The 23,771-nt window shown below is 42.7% G+C and overlaps 1 protein-coding gene across 1 annotated transcript in view; it reads right to left on the bottom strand.

Moving 5' to 3' along the window:
- Nucleotides 1-23,771, bottom strand: part of Gycalpha99B (guanylate cyclase 1 soluble subunit alpha 2) — a 123,676-nt gene that overhangs the window by 73,272 nt on the left and 26,633 nt on the right. The gene's annotated exons all lie outside the window — the stretch shown is intronic.

Here is a 23,771-nt window from a genome sequence, read left to right as displayed (position 1 = left end):
AGCCACCTGTGTCACCTGCAAGACTGACTCCAACCTGGTCTGTCATCAAAAAAATACCCCTCGTAGTTGTACACTTTTCATCACAAGTTTGTAGTACAGACAAAGGTAAAAGTTCGCCTAGTACTGTGCACCTCCTCTACGTTCCACTTTCCTTTACTGGCTGTGTGTGGCTGGGTTTAGAGATATTTGGCACGTTTCTTCATCTCTTCAGCTTCTCTGTTTCCTACCCTGGCAAATATCAGTATGCTGAGAGAGTCTTGAGATGTCTTCCTGCTCACAGATTGTATCCTGTGATAAGAGACATGCCATAGATGTTAAGAAGATGCATTGGAAAAGTTGGCCAGCTCATAACTCTGACTGTACATTGTGTAAATATGGCAAAAACCTCTAGCTTCTGTAAGTAATCGTGTATCTAATTTAACTCCCCCCTCCTCTCCCCCCCAAAAAAAAAAAAAATCCAGGCTCCAGTGACTCACTCTCAGATGAATAAAATCGTCTGGGGTTAACTGGAAAAGAATGCTAGAGTTATTCCGACAACAGAAGGGATAATGGCGACGGTATCAACAGTCTCAAGCTTCTCAGACTCACTCGTAGATTGATAAAAATCGCCTGCCATTAGCTGCAGTAAAATACTAGAGTAGACGCGACCATGAGAGCGTTGGCAGTGGTCAGAGTACAGAACTAGATTAAGACTGTGAGGGTCCTGAGCTCAGCACCTTGAGGAGGCTAATGTTGGCAGTGATCAGTACCATAAACACCCACAAAATTATTAAGCTACTGTATATAACCCATGCAGTACAGGTAGCCAGTGTCTGCCGTTCTTTCTGTTGCAGGGCGTAAAATGTCTAGAATCAGTGTTTATTCTGTCTTGTGTTAACCCGCGCCTGTCAAGCTATAATATTACCAAAGCATTTCTTCTGCGTCTCCTCATGACCGATGCTGTAGTCCTTCACGTATGAAAATGGTCAGTTCAGGCACTATTATCCCCAGTCTGTATTTCCCCTTACCTATGACCTCCAGTCTTTAAAAGGCAATGTGTCGAAGCATTATTTTAAAAAAATGGGTCTCGATTTTGGCTCTCTTGTTCAGTTTTTCCTGGGAAGAGCAAGTTTTTTTTTTTTTTTTTTTTTTTTTTTTTTTTTTTTAAGGTTCCCACTTTTCCCTTTCCTCCTTTTTAAAAATATTCCATTAACTTTCTAACTGCTAATAACCACCACCACCACCGCCAGTGTTATTAATCACCCCCTGGCCACACCACCGTCATCACACTAATCCCCCGTCACTCGTTACCCACATTACCACTCATAACAACACCATCCCGCAAACTCTCTCTCACACCTGAAGCACCATAAATCACTGTCTATCACTGTCTCCAGCACCACAATGACTACCACCACAAGGACTTTACCACCACAATGACTCTACCACCACCCTACCACCAAAATGACTACCACCACTCTCCTTGCCACCACAATGACTCTACCACCACTCTCCCCAGCACCACTCTATGACAATTATCACCAATCTGTATCATCACTCTCACTACCTTACTCTCACCTGTAGCAACTTCCTGCCTATACCTGGGCTGGGGAGGGGGAAGAGAAAATTGTAAATAATCAACCCTCTCTAAGGTTCAAGTAAGCTAGAAAAATGGGAAAGTCAGACTAATAGTTACCCTCAAATTACTTACAGTTTTTACAATGAAAAAAAAAAAGTTATTTAAAAAAAGAGGCTTGCTGAAGTTGCAGAAAATGTAATTGCATAAGAGAAAGTAGGTTAATCCGACATTGCAAACTACGCCTTTAAAATGAGCGCCAATATGATGGTCTCAATTTAGCTGTAAAGTGATAATTTTGCTACATTTCTTGTCCTAGTCCTTCGTAATAGATTTTGCCAACTTTGATAAATATTACAAACAGCTCTATAACCTTACTACCCTCGGCGCTGACACTTCCTTTTTCTCTACTTAGAAACACACACACACACACACACACACACACACACACACACACACACACACACACACACACACACACACACACACCATGGCCGTATCATCACCGGGATTGTACTCTATCTATAATTCGCATTGTCTGTCTGTCTGTTTGTTTGTCAGCCATGCAGGTCACGGTCGTCAAGCCAGTGGTAAATAATTCCATGGGTGCAAATATAACCCCGAATAAGGTCACGAGTACTTGACCTCTTCCTCTCTCTCACTGCTCTCTTTGCTCTCTCTCTCTCTCTCTTTTACTTCCTCCCTTTAACTCCCCTATCTCTTCTCTCTTTCGCTTTATTCCTTCTACTCTCTTTCACTACTCTGTTCCCTCTTTCTCTCTCTTTTCCTCTTTTTTTTTTTCCTTAAATGTCATTCACAATTTTCTCTCTTTCCTCCCTTTTCCTTCCTTTTTCCCACTCTCATTCACTACAATCTACTCTCTTTCTCTCTCTTTTGCTTCCTTCTTTCTTCTCCCATTCACTACTCTTTTCCTATTCTCCTCTTTCCCCTCCCACTATTTTCTCTCCTTCCTTCCCTTCCCTCTACTCTTTTACCTCCTTCCTTCTTCTCTCATTCACTGCTCTCTCTCTCTCTCTCTCTCTCTCTCTCTCTCTCTCGGAGTATGTATATTTGAGGTGTAAATTGGCAAGTAATGGAGTCCTTTAATCTTTATTGGCCCGTTATACCAATAAAGACAGCTCGAAGAGAACGAGAGAGAGAGAGAGAGAGAGAGAGAGAGAGAGAGAGAGAGAGAGACAGACAGACAGACAGACAGACAGACAGAGTCCTTGTATACTATTTATGTGAAATTCAGTTTTTATGAGGAAGAGAGAATACCAGTGAAATATGAACGATACTGAAAACTAAATAGATAAACAGATAGATAGATAGATAGATAGATAGACGGACAGATAGATTAGTAAACAGACAGGCCGATAGACAGACTGACAGGTAGACAGATAGACTGATAGATAGCCAGTTAGACAAAAATAGACATTACTCATTCCCTTACCATCCTATCCTCTATAATCCAATGGTGTTTGGCTTACCATATCAGCTTAGTATATTCTTAAGTATATCAGCTTAGTATAATCTTAAGTATATTAGCTTAGTATTAAGTCTATCAGCTTAGTATATTCTTAAGTCTATCAGCTAAGTATATTCTTAAGTATATCAGCTTAGTATTAAGTCTATCAGCTTAGTATATTCTTAAGTCTATCAGCTTAGTATATTCTTAAGTATATCAGCTTAGTATATTCTTAAGTATATCAGCTTAGTATATTCTTAAGTATATCAGCTTAGTATATTCTTAAGTATATCAGCTTAGTATATTCTTAAGTATATCAGCTTCGTATATTCTTAAGATTATCAGTTTACCATATTCTTCAGTATATCACCTTAGTATACTCTCGCTATCTCCAATTAAGTTTAATATGCTTGTTGAGAAATGTCGCCTATGGATAAAGTAAACGATAATTATTTCTAACTTTCCTAATAAAAAAAAAGTCGCTAAAAGGAATAAAGCCTCTGAAAGTAAAAATAAAGTAACTAAAAAAACAAGGCGTCATCGGTGTGAAAGGGTTAAGATTTTCCTTCCCCCGATGTACTGTTCATATTCACCTTTTATCAGTTTTATTTTGCTTGGTTTAGAAGTAATTAGTCCTGTGGGGTTTAAGTAACAGCCTTAATTAACCCTCAATGACAAGATAATTATATTCCATTAATTAGCGGGCTTAGATATTAGCCCTAATCAACCCCTTAATGGCTTGATGTAACAATTAACCCCATAGCCGGGTAATTATATACTTTTAACAATTAGAGGGTTTAGATAATAGCTATAATTAACCCCTGAAAGACTACATAAATTCCCTCAACAACTGGATATTTTTAGTCTTAATTAACCGCTTAACTAGATCATTATATCCCCTAAGAGCTGATGGATTTAGATATTAGCTTTAATTAACCCCCTAATGACTAATTATACTCCCTTAACAACTGGGGGGGTTTAGATAATAGCCCTAATTAACCTTTCTAGACCAGATATACTCAAAGCTGGTCACATTTTTCTGAGTTTGCAAATAATGTGATCTTGCCGCGGAAAAACTCTAACACCTACACTATACATTCCTGCAGCTGCATCATACAACTGGCTATACAATTAGGGATATACATTAAATACTGTTGTCAGCGATTTACCCATCCGCAATACATCAGAAAGCTATTTATTTTATTGCAACACATATGCAGAAGAAGGCCGAGGATGAGATGAGGCGATGGAGAGGAGAGGTATATGAGAGAGGGATGTGTGAGCTGGGAGGAGGGCAGTGACATGGCAGGGGACAGGGCGACATGGAGGCGATTTGTTTGTGGCCACCCTCTACAGGACTAAGGTGTCTGGCAATAGATAGATAGATAGGCAAATGGAGAAATGAAAGTAAAATATGCCAGGTATCATTTTCACCTTACGTCTTCGAAGATTCTGTTGATGTCGTAAAGTACTGAGCTCGTTGAAGTAGTTATCGTAAAATTATGAGGTAAAATACAGGTTAATTAAGTTTTAGGCCAGTATCCTCGTCGGTTAATGAAGCTCCCTAACAACTCTTCCATAGCGATTAATTTTTAGGTATGGCTGATGCCCCTTTGCACGTTAGGTATGTAATGTGAGACGATATTAGAAGAATTTTCATACCACAGAAGAGGACAATAGGGTGTAATATGCAAAATAATTCTCTAAAGGAAAGGTGTTAGGGAACTTCCTTAACCGACGAGACGGGCCTAAGAGACGGGTTATTGCAATCAACACTCTCAGGCTTTCCTAACTCAATAAATCACCTGGCTTTACCTGGAATTAAATATGACAGTTGTTTCATCCATGGCCCTAACACCTCTTCCTAAGCGATTTATTTTGGTAATTACTAGTACACCTTGCCGTTCTCCTTTGTTAATTAAATCATTCTAGTATCACCATAATCCGCATAAATATCGCACAAAACGATGTTACCCAGTCGTATCCAAAAATAAGTCGGTAAGGATGAGGTGTTAGGGAGCTTCCTCAACAGCAGAGAATACGAGTACATGAGAGATTTAATTATACAAAGCAATATTAATACTCGGATTTCTATGCTCCTTTTCATCTTAATATTATCTTGTGGTGTTAGACGGAAAAGAATACTAGAGCTGCCTTTATCATGAGAGGGTTACTGACACGTGCTTTACACCTGTACACTTTTGACAGGTGTATTGTGACGAGGTGTGTTGTCTATAATTAATCAAGAAGGGAAGATACCTTGTGTTGGTGCTGTTGTTACTTGAAAAGGTTATAATTATGAGTTCTAAGGTAAAAAATTCATGAGAGGAATTGCCAGGTAAGTATGATGGCAATTAACGGGAAAGGTGTGTAGGGAATTGGTGGTTTCATGTTTACCTCAAGTAGTTAAGTGAGTGAAGTGAGAGTGCCAGGGTTGTGTCACTAATGGCATACTTTTACTTTACTACTACTACTACTACTACTACTACTATTATCATTATTATTATTACAGTGTTATTCTTATTACGCGGTGAGGATGTGTTCTTTCTCCCCTTGGGACTTAATATACGAATAAATGTGTGTGTGTGTGTGTGTGTGTGTGTGTGTGTGTGTGTGTGTGTGTGTGTGTGTGTGTGTGTGTGTGTGTGTGTGTGTGTGTGTGTGTGTGTGTGTGTGTGTGTGTGTGTGTGTGTGTGTGTGTGTGTGTGTGTGTGTGTGTGTGTGTGTCGTCCTGTCTCGGCTACTCCCCTTTTTTTTTGGGGGGAAGCAGCCTAAGTATATAGATAGATTATTATTATTATTATTATTATTAGTAGTAGTAGTAGTAGTAGTAGTAGTAGTATTTTTATTATTATACCAGAACACACTCATCTCTTAGACACACCTGTTATAAAAATAATATTATAAAATGAAATAACTAAACTTTTGTTGGGCATTCATTTCCCAGCAGTTTATAACTTGACATTTTAGTAAGGTAAATATAAAACACAGTATATTACAGAAAATGTTTAAAAAGGACCGAAATTTTGGTTATTATATACACGGCTTATTGTACAAGTAGAGTTCACGCTGTTCTCATATTTATTCATTTATTTATTTGCTTTTGCTTCTGTGTACGCCAGCACCAACCTTTCTCTTGGGGGGAGGTGAGAAAAATTTTAACAGCGAGAGGAGACTGGTACAGCATTAAGAGATCCAGGTGTGAGGCCACGTTGGAGCCATATTGTTGTGGGGATTACCTGGGAGCGGGAGCAGGCTGCATTGTGGTGGGGCTGGGGCAGGTGCGGTGAAGCGGTGTGAGTTGTGGTGGAGTGGTGTGGGTTGTGGTGGGGTGGGGTGGGTTTGGTGGGATGGGTTGTGGTGGAGTGGTGTGGGTCGTGGTGATGTGGGTTGTGGTGGAGTGGTGTGGGTTGTGGTGGTGTGGTGTGGGTTGTGGTGGTGTGGTGTGGGTTGTGGTGGAGTGGTGTGGGTTGTGGTGGGGTGGTGTGGGTTGTGGTGGAGTGGGGGTGTGTGGCTCGGATGGAGGTGGGGAGTGGAGGGATGGGGGACTGAGTGGAAAGGTAGAGTGGGAAAGAGTTGGGGAGAGTGGGGCGGTGTGGGCTGCGGTGGAGTGGGTGTGTGTGGGTCGGGAGGGGTGGGGAGGAGGGGTGGGGGGCTGAGTGGAGTGGTGGAGTGGGACTGGATGGTAGGATGGGGTGGAGTGATGTGGGTTGTCGTGGTGGTGGTGAGGGGGGGGGGAACTGGGTGGGAGGGGTGAGGTGGAGTAATGTGGGTTGCTGTGGTAGTGGAGGGGAACTAGGTGGGAGGGGTACGGTAAGGGTGGGTGGGGTGGGTTATGGTACTGTTTATCTTTGGCCTATATCATCGTCGTTAAAGCAGGCTCTCATCACCTTTTTCTTACCGGTTTATTTCTGCAACTGACGCATTCACGTTGTCTTGCAGGCTACTTAAGCAAGCCCTGTCGGTGGTGAAAAGACCTTAATATCACAGGAGAGCAAAACAGGTGAAGTATACGAATTAAATCGCTAAGGAAGAGGTGTTACGAAATCTCTCAAGCCTCTTAGAATATGACCCTGTGTCCCTTGGTGTCCAAAGACAATAGACGTCGAGCTCTATGGTTTACACAGCTCACGTTCCACAGAGTTCATGTCCCACAAGAGCTCACATCCCACACAGCTCATTTCCCACAGACCTCCAGCCGCAGAGAATTAACATCTTTATATTATTTTTGTTATTTTCAGAGGCTTTTATTTGAGCAGAGACTTTTCAAGATGATGGGTCAGATATAGCCTTTCCAAAATTACATTATTTAATCTGAAAACATCAATAATAAGGTTTTAAAATGTGATCTGATTTTCTTTCCTTATTTCTTCGGCGATTTCCAATTCCACTGAGCGGATTTTTTTTTTTTTTCCCGGAGCCTTGACTTTTGACATTCTCGACTTCTTTTTTCTTGGATTTTTTTTCTGACCACACCTGAAGGAAAAAAATGCCTTAGGGGGAATCTCTTTTTATTTATATTTTTGTTTTGCCCATCAACATCATCATCATAATCGTCGTTAACATTGTCATAAAGAATTTCCATTATCCTCTAAGGAGGAATCATTTGTTTCGATACATCACCATCACCATCATCATCACCATCATTATCATCATCATCATCATCCTCATCATCGTATCTTTGGGACATAAGTGCTTCAGTGGTAGTTGTCTGTGTTCTCTAAAACATTTCACCGTGAATTACTCTCTCCTCTCATGGTATGTCCAGGGTTCGTTGCTGTCATCTTCTGTGCAGCTTCACCAGAAATTTCTTGCGACGTCTGTATGGGACCTATTTTTCGGAGCCAGACTGCAGTGTAGACACGAATAAAACTTTGGTGCTGATTTTTACGATGCTGTCAGGTAACACTCTTCTTCTTAGCCTTCCAAAGATAGTAGAGGCAAGATTAATTCGTGATCGTACTTCAAATGGTGCAGTCTAGGGATTGGATGCTTTCTTGGTATGTAAATGTTCGACTATTTTAACAGGTTTACGATGCATGTAATATTGAACTCGTTTTGGTAGTGAGTTAGCAAGTTGCATCATAATTTCACACTCATGTGTACCTGAGTCCCAAAGCTGCATAAATAGAGTGCAAGCCCAGAGTTCTTTGCATGGTTATTTGGTCATAAGGTACTATTGCGCAGTCATCTGAATAACGTAGTTCTAATATCTAAGTTCCAGTGGCCTTCATGCTTGCCTAAATGCGCCTCAATTTGAATACGCTGCCGTCAATGCGATGCTGTACGCGGATAGGCTAACAGGTTTCACTCCTGGGGCAGCATGTGACGGGGGGTAGACAGTCAGGAGGGGGACACTGAATAAAACTGGTGCTGGGCTTGTTTCTCTCCTGCCTCGACTTCAAATGGTTCAAACTGTGACCCGCCAACCAGGACACGGGCCTGAGTGCCATCACGAAACAGCTTTAGAAAGGAAAGTCGGTGCTCACCAAGCTTTTCCAGTGGCAGTCATAGAAGCTCCCTGTACAGAATATTTGGTATAATAAATGAAAACCACATATATTGCTGTTTTGTTTGCGGCTTTTGCAGTTGTCTGGCAATGAAGAGCTTATCGATGGTACTGCAATAATTTACCGTATAAAGCGCACTGAGTCTCTGGAAGGATGTTTTCAGTAAGATGTTCTATTAGTAGTGACAGCGTTTTCCTGGCGAGTATTTCTCCTACCACAGCTGGAATGAGATGCCTCTGCTATTGCCAAAGATGCTTTATCACCTTTCTTTTTATAAACTGTTAATGCGATGGCGTCTTTTAGGTGCTGGAGGGGTGGCGCGGTTGATTATATGGTGTTAAATCATGAATGCCAGGATCAAGATATGGCCGCCCTGCTTGTACACACACACACACACACACACACACACACACACACACACACACACACACACACACACATACATACACACACACACACACACAAACACACACACACACAAGGGACGTCCACAGCCACCCACCAGAGTGCTAAAATAGTCTCCTGTTTGCTCCTTGAAGACTAGTGCCTCTCCCTGACTTATTCCTTGGGGAGGAGGGCAGGGAGGTGGGGGGGAGAGAGCTGGGAAGGGGGGAATATGAGAAGTGGGAGTAGAGAACAAAAGGGAAAGAAGGAGCAAGTGAGAGTGAGGAGAAAGAATTTAGTGGGGATGAGCAAGAAAGTGAGAAGAAGGAGTGGGAAAGGAAGGTCGTTAAGAGAGTTGGGAACACATAAAGAAGGGAGAAAAGGAGGAAAGTAAAGAAGGAGGAAAGCAGAGAAGGGGAGCAGAGGATAAGGGAAGCAGAGGAGGAGGGGAGAAGAGGAGTAGGGTAGAAGAAGAGAAGGGTGGCTGAGGAGGAGGGGAGTAAATACTGAGGAGAGTGCAGAAAGTGGCGGGCAGAGAAGGAGAGAAACAGTGAATGAGGGGAGCAGAGAAGAAGGGAAGTAGAGAGGGAGGGAAGCAAAGAAGAGGGAGAGCAATGAAGCCAGGGAGGAGAGAAGGGCGAGACGGTGTAGCAGAAACGGAGAAAAAGGGGAGCAGAAAAACGGTGGAGAAAGGAAAGAGGGGAGTAGACAAGGAGAGGACCAGAGAACGAGAGAAGCAAAACTAAGTGATATGTGTCAATATTTCTCTATTCATTCTTTTATTGAGGAGGGTCATTCTCACCTTCTTTCCTCACTTCCTTAGCCCTTGACTTTACACAGCTAATACGGACTTATCTTTCAAACCTCTCTAAGCTGCTCTTCTTACATCTTTTTTTTAATCTTGAACCCACTTTCCATCCACTATATATCTACTGCATCAACAAGATCGATTGCACCTTGTACTTTCCATTACGGGTTGCATATTATTTGGCATCAGATTATTTGTGGATTTCTTTTTACTAGCGATAAATTATTCACATTAGGTCTTCATTTTCTCTTTCCTTACTGTGTTTATATATTTTTAGTATCGACGCAGTTTGCCTCAGAAATATAACCTGCAAGAGTATAAAATAAATCGCTGAGGAAAAAGTGCAACGAAATTTCCCGCGCAACCTAGATTATGGTCCTGTGTGTTTACCCGCCATAATCTACTTCCTGCCTGAGTTGCACCATTTACTTATTTATTTATTTATTTATTCATTTTTTGAGTATCGTGGCTTGTACTAAATGGAAAATAAAAAAATCTAGTGAATATATTTGTCATCTGGAGGTGGGGAGAGTTAAAGACGTCACCCACAACTGCACACACTTTTACAAACGCCACACCTGGGAAATTAAGGCGCCTCTTTTTGCGTGCAGGGAAAAAACTGTACAAAAGGTGTAAAGCAGTAATACGTTACAATTTAGTCTAGCTGCTTTTTTCTTCTTTTTTTCCTCTCCTCTTGCCTTTGTGAGATGGCACGTCTGCGGTTCATTTTCATCTGAGAATATTTTTGGTGCTGGTTCTCTGCCTTTTTCTGAAAATTGTCTTTCTTGTCTTCCTCGAGCTGTTACATGGTTTCTTTCTTTTTCTTACTCGTTTTCATTTTATTCTCAAAATGAATCTGTTTTTGTTTTCTTTTTCCTCTTCTTTTTTCTTCTTTTCTTTAGTGTTGCTATTTCTCTCTTTATTTTCTTTTTCGTCTCTTCATTTTTATGTTTTCTCTTTGCCAGTTTTCCTGTCCATGTTCCTCTCTCTCTCTCTCTCTCTCTCTCTCTCTCTCTCATTCCGTTCATTCAGAATTTCCTTCATTTTGTACGTCGTTGTTCCCATTTTTCTCATATTCTTTTTCATTTTCATCCTTGTATTTTCTATGATTACTTTTTTTTTTTACTGTTCTCCGTTTTCAGTTCCTTATTATCTTTATTTTTCTTTTATTTCCCTATCCATATCTTTCTCTTTATCATTTTTGTCCTTCATTCTTCCCTTTCCATCTTCCTCTTTCTTTCTCTCTCCTTTATTTTTCTTTCCTCTTCCCTTTATTTTTTAATTATTTATTTTGCTCTCCCTCCTTTATCCTCTTTCCTCTGTCCACTTTTATTCTTCCCTTGTCCAATTTTCCTCTTCACTCTTTTCGTTTACCTCTTTTCGTCCTCTCCTCTTCTTTACCCCTTTTTTCATCTTTTTCCACATCCTCGCATTTCATTTGCCTCTTTGTATTCGTTTTTTTCCAGTTTTGACTTTCTTTTCAGGACTTTTTCTATATTTCTTTTGCCCTTCAATCCCCACATACTCCGTTCTCTGCCTGTGTTCTCTACCATCCCTTTCATGCATATTCACTGTCTCTTGTTTTATTCATTGTTTCATTCACTGTCTCTTTTCTCGTTCATTGTCTTTTGCTCAATTCACTGTCTCATTCACTGCCTCTTGTCTCATTCACTGTCATATTCACTGTTGCTTGTCTCATTCACTGTCTTATTCATTATCTCTTTTCTCATCCACTGTCTCATTAATTGTCGCTTGTCTCATTTACTGCCTCAGTCATTGTCTCATTCACAATCTCATGTCCCATTCATAGTCTCTTGTCTCATTCACTACCTCATTCACTGTCTAATTAACTTTCACTAAATGGCTCATGTTTCATTATCTCATTCATTGTCTTCCTATTCTCAGATCGATAACCCGAGTTCGATTTCCGGGCCGATCAGACTGGTAGACTCAAGTACTTTCCTCTAATCCATGGTCACCTACCAGAATGGAGGATCATCTTCTAAGGGAAAATTGAGACTCAGCAGAAATTGATTGCTTGCCTTGAAGACCCTCGTCCAGAAGACAGGTAATAATCTGAGCATTCTCCTTCTTCTTCTCCTTCATCATCATCATCATCATCTTCTTCTTCATATGCTTTTCTACATATTCTTTCTCTTCACATTCTTCTTCCCGTTTTTCTCCTCCTCCTCCTCCTCCTCTTCCTCCTCCTCCCTCCATTCACCCATTCATTTCACCGTTAGTCCCCTTTTCGTCAGTTTCTCTGTGTGTTATGCTCTTTTAATTTTTCTTTTCATCTCCTCTCACAATTCTACTGTCCATGCTTCCTTTGTCCTCCCTCTCTTTCACTCTTTTTCTGTTCTTTGATCTATCTCTCTTCATAGCTCTCTTCCTCTTTAATTTCCTCCCGCGTTTCTAGGCTCTGTTCAAGCTTTCCATCATCTTTTTCTACATGCATCTCTGTCTTTCCCCCTTCTCTCTCTCTCTCTCTGTTCTTTACTCTATTTAGCTTTATCATTTTTTGTGTACTTTTTGCCTCTGTACTTACATTACTCTTTACTTCTCCCATCATTTTTGTATCTATAATCGCCTCTGCTTCGTACCTCTGTCCTCACTCACTCATTTCTCTCTTTCTCTAATGTCATTTCACTTTATTTCAGCAAAATTCCCCCTTTTTTCCTCCTTTTACTCTCCCTCTTCCCCTCTCCTTCAACCTCTTCGCCTCTCTTCCCTTGCCTCCCTCTGTCTTCCCTCCTCTTCCCTTCTCATGACCTCTCTTCTATTCTTTTCCCCTCTCTTCCTCCTCCTTCCCCTCTCTTCCTTCCTCTTCACCTGTCTTCTTTCCTCTTCCTCTCTGTTCATCTCTCCTCCCTCTTCTTCTTTCCTCTTTCCTTCTCTTTTTCCTCTTCCCCTCTCTTCTATCCCCTTCACCTCTCTTCTTTTCTCTTTCCTTCTCTTTTATCCTCTTCCCCTTTCTTTTTCCCTCTTCTTCTTTCCTTTCCCCCTCTCTTCTTTCCTCTTCCCCTCTCTTGTTTCCTCTCTCCCTCTCATCTATCCTCTTCACCTCTCTCCTTTCCTCTTTCCCTCTCTTCTTTCATCTTCCCCCTTCTTTCCTCCTGATCCTCCTCTACCTTCATCACCCAGTTTCCTTCCTCCTCATCCCCTCTTTTTCCTTTCCACCTTCCTCTTCCTCGCCTTCCTTCAATTCCACAATCTTTCCTTCTCTTCCTCTTTCTCCTCTTCCTCTTCCACTTCCTCATCCATCCTCATTCATCTTTATCCATCTCTCTCGATGCCTCCTCATCCATTCTCCACTGTATCCTGTCTCTCTCTCTCTCTCTCTCTCTCTCTCTCTCTCTCTCCATCTAGTTTTAGCCACCTCTCAACACGCACTCTCTTCCATTCTTCATTCTTTCTCGTTACCTCCTCTCATTTCCTCTCTTGTGCTCCTTTCATCTTTTTCTTCCTTCTTTTCATGATCTGTCCTTTCCACTTCTCCCCTTCCCCTCCTTTTACCTTTCCTGCTCCTCTCTCTTCTCTTTTCCTCTCATCTGTTACATTCTTCCACTGTCTCTCCTCCTTTCCTATTATCCCTCCTCCTTTTTCCCTCTCTTCTTGCCTCGTCCTCCCCTCTCTTCACTCTTCTTCCCCTCTTTATTTCCTCTTTCATCAACTTCCATCCTCTCTCCCTCTTCCTCTTCTTTTTAGCCTCTCTTCCTCTCTAGATCTTTCTCCATCCTGTCTCCTTCTCCTTACACCACCTCTCTTTCTCCTCCTCTTCCTATCCTCGATCACTCTCTTCCCTCCTCCGTTCCTCTTTTTTTTTTCCCACCCCTTTTCCCTTCTCTTTCCCTCCCATGTTCCCCTTCATTCATGTATACTTCATACTTTTGTATTAACCCCTCCTCTTCCCCTCACTCCCCTCCTCTTCCCTTTCTCTCTCCTCCATTTTTCCCCTCACTCCCCTCCTCTTCCCCGTCTCTCCCTTCCCCTTTCTCCCTTCCCCTCCCCTCTCTCCCCTTCCCTCCCCTCTCTCTCCCCTCCACTTCCCCTTTCTCCCCTCCTCTTTCCTTCTCTCCCTTCCCTTCCCCTCCTCTCTCCCTTCCCTCCTCCTCTCTCCTGTACTCTTTCTCTCTCTGCCTTCCCCTATCCCTCTCCCCTCCCCTCCTCCTGTCTCCCATCCTCTTCCCCCCTCTCTCTCCCTTCCCCCTCTCCTCTCGCTCCCAATCCATCTTCCCCCTCTCTACGACCGCCAACCCATCCATTTTCCATTGTATCCTGTGCTCGCTCCTCGCCGCTCATCTGTTTCCCATTGTTCTCCCGGATTCATTCCCTGCTTGTCTTAGGCGGTGTGTGTGTGTGTGTGTGTGTGTGTGTGTGTGTGTGTGTGTGTGTGTGTGTGTGTGTGTGTGTGTGTGTGTGTGTGTGTGTGTGTGTGTGTGTGTGTGTGTGTGTGTGCGTGCGTGCGTGCGTGCGTGCGTGCGTGCGTGCGTGCGTGCGTGCGTGCGTGTGTGTGTGTGTGTGTGTGTGTGTGTGTGTGTGTGTGTGTGTGTGTGTGTGTGTGTGTGTGTGTGTGTGTGTTGGACAACTGGACGTAAGAATCCAGGTGAGTGTCTGTGCGGAGGTGTGTATAACCACGTCAAGTATTTTTATGTGGCTAGTCGACTTACCTGTTGACAGCGACAGGAAGACAGGTGTATTAAGGAAACAGAGGAAGACTTAAGACACGGCACTGCTACCTTCATGATGCAGGTAGACAGCCAGAAAGTACCGTAACTCTTTAATTTCATGATGTATATTTCTTGTTTTCTTTCTGCTGACTTCAGAGGATTGTGGTTTCTTTAGAAGAGGCGTTTGGAAGATGAGGGTGGAAAGGAGAAAGAAGGGATGAGGAATGAAATAGGGAGATGAAGACAGAGACGAGAGGAGGGAAGAAAAGGGAAGAGGAAAGAAGAGGCGGGAAGAGGAAAGAAGAGAGGGGAAGAGGAAAAAAGGGAGGGGAAGTGGAGGAGGAGAGGAGAAGAGGAAAGAAAAGAGGGGCAGAAGAAGGAAGAGAGAGGAAGAAGAAGGAAGAGGGGGCAGATGAAGGAAGAGAGATGAAAAGGAAGGGGGTGAAAGATGAAGAAGAGAGGGAAGGATGAATGGAGAGACTGGAGGAGGAAAAAAGAGATAGGAAGAAGAAAGAAGAGAGGGGAAGAGGAAAAACGAGAAGGGGAGAGGAAAGAGAGGGAAAGAGAACAGAAGAGTGGGAAAGAGGAAAGAAGAGAAGGAAGGGAAAAGACGAGAAAGAAAAAGGAAGGGACAAGAGGAGGGAAGAGTAAAGACGTGAGGGGGAAAAGGAAAGAAGAGAGGGGAAGAAATGTTAAGTTGCAAGAATCTGAAAGTTGACCTCATTATACAGAGAGAGAAGACCAAGATTACAGTGAATAGTTTCCCTGACAACCCTGGTAGAAAATTTAATATATGAGGAAATACAGGAATGTGTTGAAAAATAACCTATACATTTGAAAGTCGAGAATTTTGCAGGTTATGTTAATTCCGTTGAAGAACTAAAAATAATAATAATAATAATAATAATAATATGTGTAGAAGTATTAAACAGATGCAGGATAAGGCGCGCTGGAGTGAAGCATCGTTTGGGAATTCGGTAGTGTGAAGAATTTTACATGCGAAAATCATTAGGGAGTGACTGACCACCCTGGGAGCTCCACGCAATGTTCCCACGTCTAAGGAACAGAGAGAGAGAGAGAGAGAGAGAGAGAGAGTTGGATCATTAAGGCTACTAAGCTGCCATAAATCGGAAGAAGGAGGTATTATAGCCACTGGGTCTTCTTCCCCTGAACCTATTGCTCCTAACAGTAGATTCTCAAACCCTACGGGGGCTCAAGGGGAAGCAGAAAGACTAATGGGTTCCACGTGCGGGGGGACCTTCAGTATGGACTAAAAATAAAGACATTATTATTTTCATTAACTCGAGAGCATAATGGCGTGTTTTTACTTTATTACCTGTACCTCCAGACGATTCCATGAAGTAAAGCAACTCGAAATAAAGACCAATTCTTGCTGCCGTCCAAAAATAATACGGCTTAAGATAAAGTAAAGGATTTTATTACTTTTATAAACGACCCAGGAACATAATCACCCGTCTTTATTAGCCATATTTTCCTTCAGATGCCTCCATAAAGTAAAGACAGTGCAGAATATTAAAACTCTTGGGTACACTGTCGTCTCTTCATCCGTCCTACCGTCCAAATCTGTTGTTCATTTTGCCACAGAGTTTTAATAGTGAATGAGTTGACCCCAAAATAACAGGAAAATAATGATGATTCTCTCTCTCTCTCTCTCTCTCTCTCTCTCTCTCTCTCTCTCTCTCTCTCTCTCTCTCTCTCTCTCTCTCTCTATTCTCTTCTTCGTCTCCTCTTCCTCCTCCTCTTCTTCCCCCTCTTACTCTTCTTCTATTCATACCTCCACGGCCAATAAGGGTCACTTTCCTATCCCACTGTTTGCTCTCTCTCCCCTAATAGCTCTTCTTGCATCAATCATTCACTCCAGCCGCCCCGAAACCCAAGACCCTCTCCCTCTCTCTCTCTCTCTCTCTCTCTCTCTCTCTCTCTCTCTCTCTCAGACACACACACACACACACACAACCAACCAATCAATCATTCATTCCGTAATATGAGAAATCAATCTTGTTTTCTGTCAGTCTCTCTCCGTCATTCTTCTTTTACCTTTCTCTCCCCCATCTCCCTTTCCTTCTCCCTCTCCCTCCCACCCTTTCTCTCCCTCTCCTTCTTTTCCTCCTTCTTTATACCTCCTTCCCTCACCTTCCTTTCCTCTCTCTCCTCACCCTCTCTCTTTTAATCCTCTCCTTCTTGTTCCGCTCTCTTACCCTCTCCTTTCGTCCCTCCTCCCTCTAACCCCCTTCTCTCTCTCTCTCTCTCTCTCTCTCTCTCTCTCTCTCTCTCTCTCTCTCTCTCTCAATGCTCGTACTGACGTGTGTATGTTTTAGGGGAGCGCGAAAAAATAAAACGCGCACAGACAAAAACACACAAACACATAAACCCCCCCCCACACACACACACACACACACACACACACACACACACACAGGCAAAAACAATCAAGCAATCAATTAACTAAGCAATTAGTCAATCAACCAAGCAACTGATCTCATCTTTAACTCTCTCTCATTCTTTCTCCTTTAACCTTTCCTTCCCTCTCTCTCCCTTTTCCTTCTCTCCCTTACCTTCCTTTCCTCCGCTCCCTCTCCTTTTCCCCCTCCTCCTCTTCCTCTCTCTCCCTTTTCCTCTTCACCTCCCTATTCTTCCTCCTTCCTCCTCCTTCTCTCCTTCTCTTTCCCTCTCCCTTTCAGTCTTTCTTCCATTTGGTGTTTCCACTACTTCCCACAAGCCAAACGGCCCCTATAGAGAAATCTCGTCCCTACTCTTTCATTCTCTCTTTATCTCTCTTTCATTTCCTCCCCCTCCTCTCGCTCTCTTTCCCTCCCTTCGTCATTATCTCTCAGTTCTTCCCCCTCTTCTCTCTCCCCTTCCTCCCTTCCGTAGTTCTCTTTCTGTTTTTCACTACATCCATCCACCAAATCACTCCCTCCTCTTCCTCCTCCTCCTCCTCCTCCTCCTCCTCCTCCTCCTCCTCCTCCCTCCTCCTCCTCCTCTCTCTCTCTCTCTCTCTCGTATGTATCTCTCTGTCTATCTATATGTCCACCTACCTATTATCTATCTGTTTGTTGGTCTGTCTTCCTACCTTCCTACCTAATTACCTATCTATCTATCTATCTATCCATAAATCCCCTCCTCCTCCCTCCATCCCAACACACACGCCACCAATTAATCCCTGCCAGAAATCCAGCCCTACCTTCCTAATCCCCACTCGTAATCCCTGCCCATTTAGCATGCCACAAAGGGTCCCAGCCTCGTACCTGGGCCTGATTACCTTCTAATTGCCTGTCTCCTGCCGTAATTTAAGGCCTCCCCCCCCCCACCTCACCTTACCCTCATTTCCGGCCACGCTAATTGGTCTATAGTCACCTGAAAATTACCTGTCTTGCCCACCGCTGGCCTGTTGTCTCCTGCAATCATTCACTCACACAAACATACACACACAACTTAATACAGGGAAGTGTGTGTGTGTGTGTGTGTGTGTGTGTGTGTGTGTGTGTGTGTATTTCAGCTCTAGGTACGAGAGAGAATCGACGGTAAATCTGTTTGTAAATTTGATCCTTGAAACGCCCTAGATGTCACCCTCCCTTCTTCCTGCAACCCCCCCCCCCTTTGATCACTCCTCCATGGTGGGGTTTGGACTGCAACATATGGAAGGTGCAAATGGGAAGTGAATGAAAGTGTGAATCATTGCAAAAGGCGCCGTGATGTGTGTTCCTCTTAGTTCTACATTTTCACTACTAATTCTAAACTCAGCCCATATAGTGAATAATAATGAGAAGGATGTTATTGATGATGAGGATGATAATGAAAAAGATGATAATGGTGATGATGATGACGATGATAATGGTGATTGATAATGACAGTGATAATGATGATGACATGATGATGATGATGATGATGATGATGATGGACGATATCATGAATCTCCATTAATCTCGTCAGGCAATATAGCTCTTAAAGACAAAACGGTGTAATCTCATTTTCTTTACTCCCCACAAAGGGTGAAAAACCGAAAGCGTGAAGAACATATCGGTAAGTTTTTCATTTTCTTCGTGGTTCACCTGTATTTTTTATCACACCTGTCATCACCTCTATGCACGTCATTGTTTTGGGTTTACTATCCAAAAAAAAAAGGCTAAATTTATCACAAGTTACTCCCACAGCAGATACGACGGGAGAGAAAGGCTAGTGACAAAAGACTAAAACCTGACAGACTTCATAAACCAGGGAAATGTACACGATTCACGCAACGCTTAAAACACCCAAATAAACCCCAGTGAGCTACGTATCCCCCAAAATTATTCCACAGTCGCAAACTAACATTCATAAAACAGGTAATGATCTAGGTCGACGAACAAGGCAGCAACGAGAACGCATAGGTGTTACTGCTAGCACTCCGCCTCTCTCGCTCTACGCCACTTAAAGAGCGCTCTACGACACACACTTAGCAGTTAGGGAGTATAATGTTTCTCAGTTACTACGTCACCATATGGAAGTTCATCTCACACACCTGTTGACTTTACTGGGGTTCGAGCTGGGAATATGTGATACGGTTTCCAGTCAGAGCCAAACTGCCAACCAAAGGGGAAATACGTATGGTGTGAGAGAGAGAGAGAGAGAGAGAGAGAGGGGGGGGGGAATCTGATGGGCGACCTACCGTGACTTCCTTCCATTCTCGTCTTTCTCGCAAACTTATACATTTTGCTGCATACTTTTGGTGGTAATACTGTTAATACTTAAATATGGTGCAAATTTTATCTGTCCTTATTTATGCTACTACTTCTTGTACTATTACCATCATCATCATCATCATCACCCTCATCCTTATCACCATCGCTATCGTCATCATCAGCACCATCATCGTCATCAGCTTCATCACCATCGACATTACTTCCACTACCACCACCACCATCATTTATCATCATCATTACTCCCTTCCCTATCAGAATACCATCTTATCTTCCACCCTATATTCTCCCTCTCCCTATATTCTTACAGAGCAGGTGTGTACGGGTATTCCCTCTACTTTCGGCCTTCCTCACTCACCTGTCACACCCACAATCCTCACCCAAACCATCCCTCCCTTCACACACACACACCCACTCGCACTCCTCCCCACCCCTCTAAAACCACACCTCTTCCGAAGCCACCATAGAAAACCCACCTTCCCCACCCACCTCTCTTTCTCACCCCCCACCCACCCCAATCCTATCCCCCCCCTCCCGCCTTCCCCCCGGGCAAAATATCCGCCACAATGCACCTGACTCCGCCTCACAAAATATGGGATATGGGAGTTTCATTTACGTCACGAGAGAGAGAGAGAGAGAGAGAGGAGGGGGGGGGGCTGTCAGTCAAAACGCAGGAGATAAAGGAGAATATATAGTGAGTTAATCTTCATGTGACAAAGATCCCTAACCCCCTTCAGCTCAATTGACGGCCAAGTGTAATCAGACTGGAGAATAAGTTTGACCAGTAACCAAGGAGACTCATTCCTACTTCACAACTATTTATCAACAAAATCCATGCACTTAGAACTTATTATTCAAGCTGTGAGAATGCACCAGTTCCGTTAGATGAAGACAAGCACCTATAAGAGAGTCTGTATGAAAAAAAAAGGCCAATAATAAACTAGCTACATATGAAAAAAAAAAAAAAGAGCCAATATTCAGTTTCCTAGCCAGTATATGCAGGTGCCTGTCCAAATTAAGGAAAGATGAAGGTGAAGGTGAGGTAGAGGTGTATAAATAAAAGTATGATAAGGTAAGATGTAGAAGAGGTAGAGGCGCATAAAGGTATGATAAGGTGAAGGTGAGGTAGAGGAGGATAAAGGTGTGATAAGATAAGGTGTAGGTGAGGTAGAGGAGTATAATTAAAGGTATGATAAGGTAAGATGTAGGTGAGGTAGAGGAGTATAAAGGTATGATAAGGTGAAGTTGAGGTAGAGGAGTATAACTGAAGGTATGATAAGGTAAGGTGTAGGCGAGGTATAGGAGTATAAAGGAATGATCAGGTAAGATGTAGGTGAGGTAGAGGCGTATAAAGGTATGATAAGGTGAGGTGTGGGTGAGGTAGAGGAGTATAATTAAAGTTACAGAAACACAGAGCAATACTGGGCTTCAAAGCCATAACAATTAGCAGATGTGTGTGTGAAAAGGAAGGAAGCAGGTAAGGAGGAAGATGGATGCTGAAAAAAACTGGTTAATATTTACCTTTGTAAGTCACTGTGTGTGTGTGTGTGTGTGTGTGTGTGTGTGTGTGTGTGTGTGTGTGTGAGAGAGAGAGAGAGAGAGAGAGAGAGAGAGAGAGAGAGAGGTGGGGCAGCCAGGTAATTTTGGTTTCTCATTAACCTTCTGAGTAATGGGGAGTATCTCAAGGTAACGACAGCATGGGGGATGGGTGCATAGAGTTTTCTCACATTTTCTCTATTTTTCTTTCTTTCTTTCTCGTTGCTAATGTGCCTCTTGGTTATCATTATTCTCCCTTATTCTCCCTTTGTTAATACTCCTAACGTTTATATTCTTTTTTTTTTTTTTACTCTGTTCATCTATCTGTTTATGTCTGTCTGTCTATCTGTCTTTCTGTCTATCTATATATAAATATATATCAATTCATGTCCTTTTTAATATAGTTTCTCTCTCACTTCATGTCCTATTTAATGCTCTCTCTCTCTCTAATTTTGTTCATGTAATTAAATCCTCAGGGCCAATGGGCACGTCCTTATTTTAATCTTCGTCTCCCTGAGAAAGAGAGAGAGAGAGAGAGAGAGAGTGTGTGTGTGTGTGTATGTAGCGCGTGGGTGTATGTACTCTGTGTAAGCGTACTTGTGTGTGCGTGCAATTATCCACGCACTCCTTCAATTGAGTGTGCTAGTGAGTGTGTGTACTTTAGCACCCTTTCATCCCACCTACTCACCGCTTCCCTGAGAGTGCTTGTACAGATGTGCTTTTGGGGCTAGCCGTGTGTGTGTGTGTGTGTGTGTGTGTGTGTGTGTGTGTGTGTGTGTGTGTGTGTGTGTGTGTGTGTGTGTGTGTGTGTGTGTGTGTGTGTGTGTGTGTGTGTGTGTGTGTGTGTGTGTGTGTGTGTGTGTGTGTGTGTGTGTGTAATTGGACCCATGTTGACGTAACATATTTTTTCTTTACTCGAAATAATATCTTGAATTACCTCCTCAAGTTAGTACATAAATTCTCGGGCTTCCTCTTGTGTGTGTGTGTGTGTGTGTGTGTGTGTGTGTGTGTGTGTGTGTGTGTGTGTGTGTGTGTGTGTGTGTGTGTGTGTGTGTGTGTGTGTGTGTGTGTGTGTGTGTGTGTGTGTTATCCGTCCCTCCAATCAATACTGTTTGCAAAGGCATTGTTCTTTATGTAATGCGCATGTAAGGTAATGTATTTCTTTTTTTATTTTTTTTTGCATTTGTTAGTGTATACTTGTTTGTATTTGAGCGAGTTACTTATTGTTTGCGTGTGATTTTCCTTGTTTTTCTACTTGAGTGATATTCCAAAATTTTACAAGGTCATTCATTCGTTTGTGCCAGTTCCTTGTCAGTGTTTTATTTTTCCCTTCCCTTATAAGACGCCCGGTGGTCTAGTGTGTTTAGCGCCGCAGTAGTAGTCTATCTATCTATCTATCGCCAGACGCCCTAATCCCGTAAGGGGTGGCCACAAACAAATCGCCTGCATGTCACCCTGTCCCCCGCCATTTCACTGCCCTGCTCCCAGCTTTTATTAGGTTCGATCCCCATATGATTAAAGGGTTTTCGATCCCATTATGCCATCAAGGGATGTGGACCGATCACCTATCCTTAAATGCATTGGAGTTTGATAGCCTAGCCCCGGGGCCCTACTCCTCGAAGGGCTTTTACCACTTTGTACCTTTTTCTGTCTTAATTTTCACCAAGTCTTTTCCTCCCTTTCATCTCAGTTCCATGTTTGCTCTACTTATTGTTTTAATGAGTCGCCTGTTTGCTTTTCCTCTTGCCGTGTTTGCCTGCCCCGTCCTGAACTATGCAACCCCGATCGAATGTTCCTTGACACTTTCCTGGCGATTATGACGAAGGAAGGCGTTGCATGCATTTATTGTTGTTGGATAGCAATATGAAGCAAGCATAAAAAAAGGGTGTGAGATGACTATTGCTCTCTCTCTCTCTCTCTCTCTCTCTGACGTGCATGGAAGTAGAGGCAAAATAATGGGCAGGATACAACGCTGACACGGGACTGTCGATTAACTTTTGCTCGTGACAGTAATGTGAGGGACAAAAGTTCGTCTACTTTTCCTCTGCGTCTACTTTACACTTAGGTCATGTCCGTCACTTTCCTCCCTGACACATCGTATCAGGGAGAGTCCAATAATTTTAGAGTTACATGTCAAACTTCTCTCGTCCCTCACTCTCCTCTCTGACGCATCATGTCAAAGAAAATCATCTATGGGCAGAGAAACATACCAAGCCTCTCTCAGCCTAGGGAATATTAGCCAACAGAGGAAAGTGAGAAATGGAAGAGGTGATATACTGTATTGGGAGAACATTTCATCCTGACCGTATTTATGTGCCTGGGTACCTTTTTATGTGATTGTATGTGTCCCTGTATGCTTCTTCTTGTGTGCTTTTGCCCTTTTCTTAGTTAATATGTGCTTGTACCTAGTGCCTCTACGAACGCATTTGCTTGCCGATTCTTTATGGATATTACAAACTGATAATCTCTTTTCTTGATAATCTCTTTAATGTTACTTAGATAACCTCAACACCGAAATGGTTTGCCTCATTTACGTAGAAGAGAATAAAACGGTGAAATATGCATAAGAAATCGCTGAGAAAAATGTGCTACGAGTCTCTTCCTTCACCTAGAATAAAAGCCAGTTGAACAAAGGAAGCGTTGCCCTCACCTCACTACACGCCAACTACCAAAATATTGATGCCCTCGACAAGAAGTCTGTGTTTCGATTAGTAATCTAGTGATTTATATAATACTTACTGACATTTATCATGTTTTTGGCGGAGCTGCAGTGATTTCGTGATTAGGGTATTCGGCTCGCGATGTGTGTGTCCGCGAGTCTAAGGTAAGAACTCACCCACTGGCTTCTCCTAACAAATTCCTAATATGTTCGCATCCCGTAAGTTCTAACCGCGACACTGCTATACACTCTCGAACACATTAGAAACATGGCCACTACAACACTTCCTCTCTCACACGTATTGCTCTTCCTTCAAACTCTCCCTCCCTAGTCCTACCTTGCTAAGTATCCGTAATTTCTTTGAATTTCCTTTTGTAATTGTGAGATTTTTAATATTTTTTGCTCGTGCCCTGTGAGTGTCTCCTTATACCTTCCCTGCTTAGATGCAAATGATCTCTTATGGATAGGCCTGTCATCGTAG

The sequence above is a fragment of the Coenobita brevimanus genome, chromosome 51, assembly GCF_032717465.1.
Source record: "Coenobita brevimanus isolate Jiangsu-jjx chromosome 51, ASM3271746v2, whole genome shotgun sequence".
In the NCBI taxonomy this organism is placed as follows: domain Eukaryota; kingdom Metazoa; phylum Arthropoda; class Malacostraca; order Decapoda; family Coenobitidae; genus Coenobita; species Coenobita brevimanus.
This window is presented reverse-complemented; position numbering and strand designations above follow the sequence as displayed.